The sequence below is a fragment of the Capricornis sumatraensis genome, chromosome 1 (assembly GCF_032405125.1).
Source record: "Capricornis sumatraensis isolate serow.1 chromosome 1, serow.2, whole genome shotgun sequence".
Classification (NCBI taxonomy): Eukaryota; Metazoa; Chordata; class Mammalia; order Artiodactyla; family Bovidae; genus Capricornis; species Capricornis sumatraensis.
Window position 1 is genome coordinate 222,261,290 of NC_091069.1, and position 12,760 is coordinate 222,274,049.

Below are 12,760 nucleotides of genomic sequence, written 5' to 3' on the forward strand. Positions count from 1 at the left end.
CCTAAGCCCCATTTGACTTCGCATTCCAGAATGTCTGGCTCTAGGTGAGTAACCACACGATCCTGGTTATCTGGGTCAGGAAGATCTTTTTTGTATAGTTTTTCTGTGTATTCTTGCCACCTCTTCTTAATATGTTCTGCTTCTGTTAGGTCCATATTATTTCTGTCCTTTATTGTGCCCATCTTTGCATGAAATGTTCCCTTGTTATCTCTACTATTCTTGAAGAGATCTCTAGTCTTTCCAATTCTATTGTTTTCCTTTATTTCTTTGCATTTCTCACTTAAAAGGCTTTCTTATCTCTCCTTGTTATTCTTTGGAACTCTGCATCCAGATGGGTATATCTCTCATTTTCTCCTTTGCCTTTAGCTCCCTTTCTTTTCTCAGCTATTTGTAAGGCCTCCTCAGACAATCATTTTTCCTTTTTGCACTTCTTTTTCTTGGGGATGGTTTTGATCACTGCCTTCTGCACCATGTCATGAACCTCCAGCCATAGTTCTTCTGGAACTTTGTCTATCAAATCTAATCCCTTGGATCTGTTTGTTACTTCCACCGTATAATCCTAAGGGATTTGCTTTAGGTCATACCTGAATTGTCTAGTGGTATTCCCTACTTTCTCCAATATAAGTTGAATTTTGCAATAAGGGGTTTGTGATCTGAATCATAGAAAACTAACCAAATTGATCACATAGACCACATCCTCGTCTAACTCAATGAAGCTATGAACCCTGTGTGTAGGGCCAACCATGACAGGTGGGTCATAGTGGAGAGTTTTGACAAAATGTGGTCTACTGGAGAAGATAACGGCAAACCATTTCAGTATGCTTGCTTTGAGAAGAAGAAACAGAATGAAAAGGGAAAACAATACAACACTGAAAGATAAGCCCCCCAGGTCAGTAGGTGCCCAATACATTACTGGAGAAGAGTGGAGAAGTAACTCCAGAAAGAATGAAGAGATGGAGCCAAAGTGAAAACAATGCCCAGCTGTGGATGTGACTGATGACAGAAGTAAAGTCCAATGCTGTAAAGAACAATATTGCATAGGAAAGGGGAATGTTAGGTCCATGAATCAAGGTAAATTGCAAGTGGTCAAACAGGAGATAGCAAGAGAGAACATAGACATTTTAGGAATCAGTGAACTAAAATGGGCTGGGATGTGTGAATTTAATTCAGATGATCACTATATGTACTACTGTGGGCAAGAATCCCTTAGAAGAAATGGAGTATCTCTCATATTCAACAAAAGAGTCTGAAATGCAGTACTTGGGTACAGTCTCAAAAATGACAGAATGATCTCTGTTCATTTCCAAGGCAAACCAGTCAGTATCACAGTAATCCAAGTCTATGCCCCAACCACTAATCCCAAAGAAGCTGAAGTTGAACAGTTCTTTGAAGACCTACAAGACCTTCTAGAACTAACACCCCCCAAAATGTACTTTTCATCATAGTGGAATGGAATGCAAAAGTAGGAAGTCAAGAGGTACCTGGAGTAACAGGCAAGTTTGGCTTTGGAGTACAAAATTAAGCATCACAAAGGCTAACAGAGTTTTCTCAAGAGAACACACTGGTCATAGCCAACATCCTCTTCCAACAACACAAGAGAGGACTCTACACAATCTAAGTGTCAACAAATAAATGGATCAAGAACTGTGAAAAAATACACATATTTAGCCTTTACAAAAGGAGATCCTATCATTTACAAAACATGGATGAATCTGGAATGCATCATGCTGAGTAAAATAAGCCAGAGAGAAAAAGACAGATACTGCATAGTACCACTTATATGTAGAATCTGTTTCTTTTTTTTTTAAGCCAAATTGAGAACAAGAAAGTGGTTTCCAGAGACTGACGTGGGTGAAGGAAATAGGGCGAAGTTGGTAAAATGGTAAAGATTTTCACAATAGGAAGAATATAAAATGAACAAGGTCTGAAGATATAATGTGCTAACAAGATAACTATCATTGACACTTATACAATTGAAATTAGCTGATAGAACTTAAATGTTCTCAACAAAAAAATGATAAATGTGTGGGTGATGGATGTCTTGATTAAGGGAGGGAATCCTTTCACAATTATATGCTATAGAGCAAAAAGCTGAAGTTTCTGAGTAGGGATCAAAGTAGAGAAAGCTAAGTTACATCATAACTTATGTAATAAAGGTATTTATTTTTAAAATATAGTAAGCATATCGTGTTTATAATCTTAAAGATAAGGTCATTGAAACTGACACAATTGCTACTTGTATGGTCAAAGGTAAGGTTATTCTTGATGCAATAATTTCATTTATAATAAAAGCCTGTCAGTTATATAATAGGGCTGTTGCTTGAATTAAATTACTGTTAAGTATAGAGATCTAAGCATAAATTTTGGCATCTTAGAGGTCTTCATTAAATTGAATGTTATCATTACTATTATTATCAATATACATATTATTATTAAAATTACAGTAAGAAAGGAATACAATCTAAATTCATGTTCAGTGGTTAGGACACTGTGTTTTGACTGCAGGGCATCTGGGTTTAACTCCTCATCAGGAAATAGGATCCCACAAGCCATGAGGTATGGCCAAAAAAAAAAAAAATCATGTCCAGATAGATATCACGTCACTCATCCTCTGTTTAAACAGTTTACTCCTTGGTGCTGCCTAAATTGCTGGATTGAAATATGAAGCACAGCAATTTAATCATGAACCCTACCCTAAAAAACCACTGCTCTAGCAAAGTGGGTGGCAACATAGAAAAGGACAAGAATAACCAAAGCAGAAAGTATAGTAGAATAAAGGTATAATCAACTATGAAAGTCAAAATCTTCTTCTTGACTGTTGAAGGATTATTAATCCACTGAAAAGTAGAGAAAAAGAATTCTAATCAGAATTCTATGAATTAAAGGAGTATAGCTTTTACACGAATATGTTGATTTTTCTCCTTATTCTCCACCTGGATCACTCTCTTCTAGATAATACACACTCTGTAAGAGTCAAACAAGTCAGGCTCTCAAGAGTGAGCTGATGGGGAAAATCTTCTTCCTTATCTGGGAGGAAACACTGAATATAGACAAGCACTGTGCACAAGGCAAGTGCTAGGAAGCAATGTTAAGCTCTAGGAAAAGGACATGTTTCCCTTACATGATCTATCTGTACACTATAAAACAGAAAAAGGAGATTAAAATAATGGCACAGCAGAGCATCACACACAACACTGTGAAAATACTCACAGAAGAGATTGTCAATGGACTAAATTCTTGACTTTTTTTCGGATATTCATTTTCACTTATATTCAGCAAGGCAGGAGATGCATATGATTTCCAAATTTTTAGCCATGAGGAAGTTTCCAAAATGTTTGTGGAAAAGCTTTTGGAATTTAACTAAATCTAGGCTCTTTTCTGTGATCTATTTAAGTGCTAAAATTTAAATAGGTTTCCAATAGCAAATTAAGGAGTTTTTCACATGCTTAGATAACGGTTGTGATTTGAGGAAACTGTATGTGATTCTCACAAAATTGATCTCAGGTTTATTTTTGTTTTTATTAATACCAAACTTTTTTTACAAGGATTCAGTAATCTGCTCTGAAATATTGTGGATATTGTGAAAGATCTCATGGAGAGAGAACATCACAAAGAAAGTGGTTGCATTTACTCCCCTTGATCTTCTCACTGCATCTAGGAACAATGCCTTGACCTCAAGCAATCTGTTCATCAAATAGGCTCTCATTAGTTGTTGATGGACCAAAGGAATTTAGCTAAAGCAATATTTACTGCTTCAGAAAGACACAAGCAAATGTAACATAAATTATGACACATACACGTAAGTCACTTGAAATAAGGCAATATTGCAAAGTAGTGTCTCAACCTGGCAGGGCCATGGGTTGTATGATGGGTAGCAGGAGAGAATTGTGAGTTAAGAAGTGGACAAATCAACTACTTCCTCCATGGACTGGCCCACATGGCTGTAGATAAAGGAGCATAAAAAAATCTTGGGAAACATCTTTCCCACAGTCAGGATTTTAATTTATGTCAGGCTGCAACCTCTGAGTGCCAAGACCTGGAATGCTTGCATGAAGAAGAAATAGTGAATGCTATCACTGTTCTTTGCAATTCTCTCAGTTTTGCGACAGGAAAAGTGATGAGTGCAGTGGGTTTACAATATGAGGTAGTATCTATACTTCTCTGAAAAGAGCATCAAAACAAGCTGAACTCTGAGCTGTGTATCTATACCTTTACAAATTCAACTCTATCAAAGTACTTGTCATGCTTTAATTATTTTTCAAATTTATTTTTAATTGCAGGATAATTGCTTTACAATGTTGTGTTGGTTTCTGCTGTATAACAACATGAATCAGCCATAAGTATACGTATACGTATATCCCCTGCCTCTTGAACCTTCCTCCCACAGCCCCATCCCACCCCTTTAGGTCATCACAGAACACCAGAGCTCAGAGCACAGAGTACAGAGCTCCCTGTGTTAGATAGCAGCTTCCCACAAGCTATCTATTTTACACATGGTAATGTATATATGTCAGTGCTATTCTCTCAACTTATGCCATCCTCTCCTTCCCCCACTGTATCCACAAGTCCGTTTTCTACATATCTCTAGTCCTTCTCTGGAAATAGGTTCCTTTCCTTGTGCTGTGCTAACCTAATGGACTGTAGCCCGTCATGCTCCTCTGTCCATGGGATTTTCCAGGCAAGAATACTGGAGCAGGTTGCCATTTCCTATCCCAGGGGATCTTCCTGACCCAGGGATCAAACCCACATCTCTTACATCTCCTGAACTGGCAGGAAGATCCTTTACCACTGTGCTACCAAATAGGTTCATCAGCGCCATTTTTCTAGATTCCATATATATGCATTAATATACAATATTTGGTTTTCTTTCTGACTTACTTCACTCTGTATTATGGGCTCTAGGTTCATCCACCTCACTACAACTGACTCAAATTCATATCTTTTTATGGCTAAGTAGTATTCCATTGTATATATGTACTATAACTTATTTATCCATTCATCTGTCAATGGACATTTAGGTTGCTTCCATGTCCTAGCTATTGTAAATAGTGCTGCAATGAACATTGGGATGCATGTTTCTTTTTGAATTATGGTTTTCTCAGGATGTATGCCCAATAGTGGAATTGTTGGATCACATGCTAGTTTTATTCCTAGCTTTTAAAGGAATCTCCATACTGTTCTCCATAGTGGCTATATCAATTTATATCCCCACCAGCTGTACAATATGGTTCCCTTTTCTCCACATCTTCTCCAGCATTTATTGTTTATAGATTTTTTGATGATGGCCATTCTGACTGGTGTGAGGTAATACCTCATTTGATTTGCATTCTCTAATAATGAGCTATGTTGAAAATCTTTTCATGTGTTTATTGGCCATTTGTATATATTCTTTGGAGAAATGTTTGTCTAGGTCTTCTGCCCATTTTTTGATTGGGTTGTTTTTTCTGATATTGATCTGCATATATATTTTGGAGACTAATTCTTTGTCAGTTGCTTCATTTGCAATTAATTTCTCCCATTCTGATGGTTATCTTTTCATCTTGTTTATAGTTTCCTTTGCTGTGCAAAAGCTTTTAAGTTAAATTAGGTCCCATTTGTTTATTTTTGTTTTTATTTCCATTACTCTGGGAGGTGAGTCAAAGAGGATCTTGCTGCGATTTGTGTCAACATGTTCTGCTTATGTTTTCCTCTAAGAGTTTTATAGTTTCTGGTCTTACATTTAGATCTTTAATTCATTTAGAGTTTATTTTCATGTAAAGTGTTAGGAATTGTTCTAATTTTATTCTTTTACACACAGATGTCCAGTTTCCCCAGGAAAATTTATTGAAGAGGCTGTTTTTTCTCCATTGTATTTTGCTTGCCTCCTTCATCAAAGATAACATGCCCATAGGTGCATGTATTGATCTCTGGGATTTCTATCATATTCCATTTATATATATATATATATATATATGTATGTATTTTTTTGCCAGAAAAATACTATCTTGATGACTGTAGCTTTGTAGTGATAGACTTTATAGCTTAGCCCCCAAGATGATAGATGAAAGCATATGGTGTTCTGCTGAATTTGTGGTCTCTGAAGCAGAACCTTTAACTCCAGGACCAAAGACAGTCTAAATCACCCAGAGCATTGTGTTGTAGAAATTTTATTAAAGTAATAGTGACAGAAAAAGCTTCTGACATAGACATCAGAAGGGGGTAGAAAGATGACTCGTCTTGCTAGTTTTAAGCAGGGAATTATATACTTTTCTGCTAGCTGTTGAGAATAGAAAAAAGAAATGCCTCAAGACTGAGAGAGTTGCACCCGGCTTCTCTCCCACAACATACATATCTGCCCAAGGGGAGTGGACAAAACATCTCTGGGTGAGATATATTGTATAAGTCTTGAAAGAAAGCAGAACTCCAAACAAGACACAACTCCAAACAAGACACATAGTTTCATTAACATAGCTTAAAAAAAAAAAATTTTTTTTCATGAGTAAGATGTATTGTTTTGTGGGACAGTTAGTAGCTCAAGGTTGGAAAAAAGTCACTTTCAGGTGGAACCCATTGTCATCATAGTAACACAGAATTAAAGGAACCTCCTAAATCCTGACTAAATTGGGAGCGAAGGAATATAGGGAAAAAAGAAAGTCTGCCACTTGCAGCTTTCTCCCTCCTGTGGCCTGGGGACCTTTGGCCTCCCTAGGAGACCTGCCTAGCAGTTAACCCTTTCAGTAGTATAGTCTGAAGTCAGGCAGGTTGATTACTCCAGCTCTGTTTTTCTTTCTCAAGATTGTTTTTTGCTATTTGGGGTCTTCAGTGTTTCCAAACAAATTGTAAAAATTTTTTGTTCTAGTTCTGTGAAAAATGTCCCTGGTAATTTGATAGGGATTACATTGAATCTACAGATTGCTTTGGGTAGTATATTCATTTTGACAATATTGATTCTTCTGATCCAAGAACATAATATATCTCTTCTTCTGTTTGTGTCATCTTTGATGTCTTTCATCAGTGTCTTATAGCTTTCTGCATAGAGGTCTTTTGTCTCCTTAGGTAGGTTTATTCCTAGATATTTTAATCTTTTTGTTGCAGTAGTGGATGGGATTGTTGTCTTAATTTCTCTTTCTGACATGATATACCTAGAAAATACTAAATTACTAGAGCTAATCCATGAATTTAGTAAAGTCACAGGATATAAAATTAATACACAGAAATCACTTGCATTTCTATAAACCAACAATGAAAAATCTTTTTTTTATTTTCTAAGAAAGAAAATTTAATCATTCTCTTTCTTCTCTAAACAGAGACTTAACACTGAGAGCTTGTTTTGTGGCCACATGCCCAATCTCAAACCCAGAGGCTGGTGCAGAGTAGCCATACAGTACATGCTTGGTCAATAAATAAAACTTTCTTTAACTGTAAAGGAATTACAATGCCTCTTTTGAAAAGAATTTAAAACTCTTTTCAATGTTTGCTTTCTTTTTAGTATCTTCTCTAATAATAAGTTGTAGTTACACATATAATGAAATATTCAATCATAAATAGGATAGTAAAATGTATATGGGATATATCTAAATATGTAAGCAAACATTTAAAATATACTCCCAAATGTTTCTTCCGAGCCAAAGATAACTTACTTGAAATACTCACACTCTGCACTTAAATGTACATACATTATTTATAACTCAATTCAAAGAGAAAATGTATAAAAATATACTTTCTAATAAACTGTATCCATAATAAAAGTGAATTAAGAAGAATCTATATCCTTCTTATTAGAACTACATGAACCACAAATGCCATTTATGTAATTAAACTTTTTCTAGTATAACCATTAATAAAAAATAAAAGCAGTTTAAATTAATTTTATTAATATACAATTATCAATATAAAAATACTAAGATATTTTTCTACCAAGCCTTCAAAAATTATGATTGCAAATACAGAATCAGACATGCAAATTTCTTAAGAATACTTAACAGTTTTAAAATATCAAATTATGTAGAATGCACTCACATTTTGTCAAAATATAAAATGACCATCTCAAAAGAAAATGACAACTCATCAATGGAAGATTAATTTCTTTACTATATGCAACATTGCTACAAATTGATAATAAAAACAGCAGTGACAATAGATTTGGAAAGAAAATTATGAACAGGTATGGGAAAATAAATATGCCATAACCATATTTCACACATCATGGAAAAAATGCAAATTGGTCCCCAGTATTTATTCTCTTTAGTCTTCATGCATTTAATTCTGTCTCAAATCTCCCATATCTTTCTCTCTCTCTTTGATGCACTCTACTTCTTTATATCAATCTATTATTTCAATATTCACTTCAGTTGAGTTTGATATGTTGTTAAAGCCATCTTTTAGGTTTTAATTTTCAACTGTTAGTCTTCCAAGTAGTCAAGAATAATGGTGACCATGTAAATTTCAAACATCAGGAAATATCCTCCCAAAAAAACCATACAATTCATTGAGTATAACAAATAATACTACACAATCTCAAACTCCAAATTACCTGTAAATAGAAAAGTAAGCTCTACATTACAGCAGAATTATTTCAAAAGCTCTTGTCAAAACTTTACAGAGAATGGGGAATGCGAGAGTATGTATGAAAAAACTACACAAAAGAGAGAATAAACTGAAGGGCCTGAGACTGAAGTAAAATTACCTACTTCCTCAAAAGAGAAAGAATATCCCAAAGTTGAAGCTTCTGTAAGAGTCATAGTAGATGTTTGTTGTTGATGTTCAGTTGCTAAATTGTGTTTAAGTCTTTGCAACCCCATGTACTGAAGCACATCAGGTTTCCCTGTCCTTTGCTACTTCCCAGCAGTTCCCCAATTTCATGTCCATTGCGTTAGTGATGCTATCTAACCATCTTATCATCTGCTGCCCTCTCCTCCTTTCACCTCCTGTCTTTCCCAGCATGAGTGTCTTTCCCAGTGAGTTGGCTCTTTCCATCAGATGGCCAAAGTACTGGAGCTTCAGCTGCAGCATCAGTCCTGCTAATGAATATTCAGGGTTAATTTCCTTTAGGATTAACTGGTTTGATCTCCTTGTAGTCCAAGGGACTCTAAAGAGTCTTCTCCAGCCCCATGATTGAAAAGAATCAATTATTCAGCACTCAGCCTTCTTTATGGTTCAACTCTTACCATTGGTAATGACTACCGGAGAAACAATAGCTTTGACTATATGGACCTTTGTCAGCAAAGTGATGTCTCTGCTTTCTAATACACTGTTTAGGTTTATGATAGCTTTCCTCCCAAGGAGCAAACATTTTTTAATTTCATGGCTGCAGAGACAATTCTCAGTGATTTTGGAGCCCAAGAAAATAAAATCTGTCACTGCTTCCATTTTTTTTTAGTAGATCATAGAACTTACTCAAATGAAGAGACTTAATAAAATATGCAAACTGCTCATTTTGGTTGAGAACTGGGGAGGAAGAGGAAATGAAACAAAGAGGGTTTTTAGGTCAGGGAATAATCTGAAAAAGAAAGGGTAATGTTGGTAAATATTTTCTAACTTTTTATATGAAGTATAAAAATTTTCATTAATTTTCTAAACTTTTCTAAATTTTCATTTTCTAAACACCTTTCTGCATATCTATTTTAATAGCTTTTTATTTGGTTATCTTAAATTACCCAAGTCATATGAAACATAATAATTTAAGTCCTTTCCAGTTGTTTTATTTTTAAATTTTATTTTCTTATCTAATTAAGATGGATAGGATCTACCCAGAAAATGAAATATAGTAAAGGTAATGATATTCATAAGTTCTATTTAATTTTGATATTATCATGAAGTTAATTTTGGATTATAATAACTTGCTTAGCCATATAAATCTATTACTATTACATGAATATTGTTTAATGGTTAAAAAGTGAATGTGAACTTTTATTTCTCTTTGAGATATTTAGAGACAAGCATATGATTTTTCTCATTACTACTAACAAAGATATTTAATAATTCCTTTATTCCTAATATTAATATAAACAAGTCATGATATATTGTTCTTATACTCTGTAATGTATTCTCTTTGCTTATATGTTTTTAGAATTTTTCATTGCTATGCATGAGTAAATTCAATCTGTAGGTTCTCCATTTCTACTATCCTTCTAGCTTTGAAGAAACTATCTCATAAAATGAATACATAAATGTTTCCTTTTTGTGTCCTAGAATTGCACTTTTAAAGGTTTCATACATTTTCTCCTTTAGATCATCCCAGGAACACTGCTCTTTTTCTAATCAGAATTATTTTTAAGTTCCTGGTATGGTAATATATATTGAAAATACATTTTAGATTCAATTTATTTTGCTGTTGGAATTTCCCCAGTGGCTTAGGGGTAAAGAATCCACCTACAATGCAGGAGACACAGGAGACATTGTCTTAATTCCTGGGTCAAGAATATTCCCCTGGAGGAGGGCACAGCAACCCACTCCAGCATTATTGCCTGTAGAATCCCCATGGACAGAGGAGCCTGGAGGGCTACAGTCAATGCAGTCGCAGAGTAGGATACGACTGAGCGACTAAGCACAGAACATTCATTAACTTCTATCTGGTGTATTTTTCTTCTCAGTTAGGATACACAGAGGCTCAGCAATCCCACTGTTGGGCATATGCCCCACGGAAGCCAGAATTGAAAGAGTCACATGTACCCCAATGTTCATTGCAGCACTATTTACAATAGCTGGGACATGGAAGCAACCTAGATGTTCATTGGCAGATGAATGGATAAGAAAGTTGTGGTTACATACACACAATTCAATATTACTCAGCTATAAAAAGGAACATATTTGAGTCAGTTCTAATGAGGTAGATAAACCAGGAGCCTATTATACACAGTGAAGTAAGTCAGAAAGAGAAAGATAAATACTGGATATTAATGCCTATATATGGAATTTAGAAAGAGGGTACCAACAATTCTACATGCAGGGTAGCAAAGGAGACAAGATGTAAAGAACAGAGTTTTGGACTCAGTGGGAGAAGGTGAGGGTGGGATGATTTGAGAGAATAGCATTGAAACCGGTACATTACCATATGTAAACTAGATGACCAGTGCCAGTTCGATGCATGAAGCAGGGCACCCAAAGCCAGTGCTCTGGGACAACCCAGAGGGATAGGGTGGGGAAGAAGATGGGAGGGGGTTTCAGGATGGGTGGGACACATGTATACCTGAGGCTGATTCATTTTGATGTATGGGAAAAACCATCACAATATTGTAAAGTAATTATCCTCCAACTAAAATAAATTAAAAAAAAAAACTCAACTCTTGAACTAGCTAAGTAAACAAACAAACCAAAAATGGGGGGAAACAAAACTTTTTGTAGCCATTGCAAGGATGATTTTGGAGGTGTCCACTACTTGGTCAATTGCAGATTCAGTCTGTGGAAGAACTGAAGTGTTGCTATCCAGTGGCATCCTTTGGGACTTGTAATAAGCATGCTTTTTTCTTTTTTTTTCCCTTTTCTCTGTATATTTGTGTTTCAACATCTGAGGTCTTTCTGATCATGGAGGGACTACCCCTCTCAGGGTCAGCTAATACATAGAGATAAGCCACCAACTTGCCTGTGAGCACATTTTTCATATACAAACCAGTCAGTTCAGAATCCATTCCCTTGAAGTCTCTTTATCTTAATTACCCCAAGGCCTAATCACCTAATCACTACAGGGCCAAGTACCAGCCAGGGACAGGCCCTATACCCAACTGTGCCCTGAGATTGTTCAAATTAGCCAATCCTAACCTTGCTTATCCTGCCTTGCCTATATTCTTTCCCACAGAAACCACAATAAGCCTCTTCTGCATCCTGATCAACTTTGGTGCTTCCACATGTGGTACCTGCATGGTATGACATGCCTCCTCCTTGCAGCACCTGTGAGAAACTCTTTTAATTGGCAGTCATCTCCTGATCTCTTTGCCACAGAAGAAGAATAATAAAATCTATGCTTTCAAGTCAGATTATAGATTCAAAACCTACCTTGTAAAACAAAATTACTTTCCTGTACCTGGGCTATAGGACAAATAGCTCCTGCTACAGAAGGTGGTCTGATAACCTAAGATATGTGTTACTTAATATGTCACTTACAATGTCAGAGAAATCTCAAGTAGGAATCTCTGGGTTTGTGCTTTATGGACACTTTTGTCTCTGAAATTTCCTCTACTTTTCCCCTCAACCCATTCATAATTTAGAAAGAGTAATTGCACATTTCATTTAGCAGTTTGAGGCATATGTACCTAAAAGTTTTCTTCAGACATCTTGGCTACTGCCCTAGTGAAGACAAAACATCTTGGGGGACCATGAGAAGAGGAGTAACATGATCTTTCATTTTTAAAAAGATCATTCTGTTTGACATCTTGCAAGTTGATTCTAAGGATTCAAAATGAAATAGGAGAGAGAAATTATAATCCTATTGGACTATTTCCAGCAAAAATTGATAGTGATTTAGATCAGGGTGTTAGCAATGGAAGTAAGAATTAAAAAAGGGTTGGATACAGGATATATTTTGGCTAAGAGGATTTAATAATGATATCTGTGACAGAAAAAAAAAAAGGGACAAATAATAGTGAGTTTTTGTTTATCTGTTTTGGTTTTACGTTGCTTTTGTTTGTTTTTGCCCTGAATAACTGGAAATAAGGAGATGCTATCTGCAGAAATGAGAAAGATGAAGATCAGCAGTTATACCTGTGGCAGATTCATGTTGATGTATGGCAAAACCAATACAATATTGTAAAGTAATTAACCTCCAATTAAAATAAATAAATTTTTA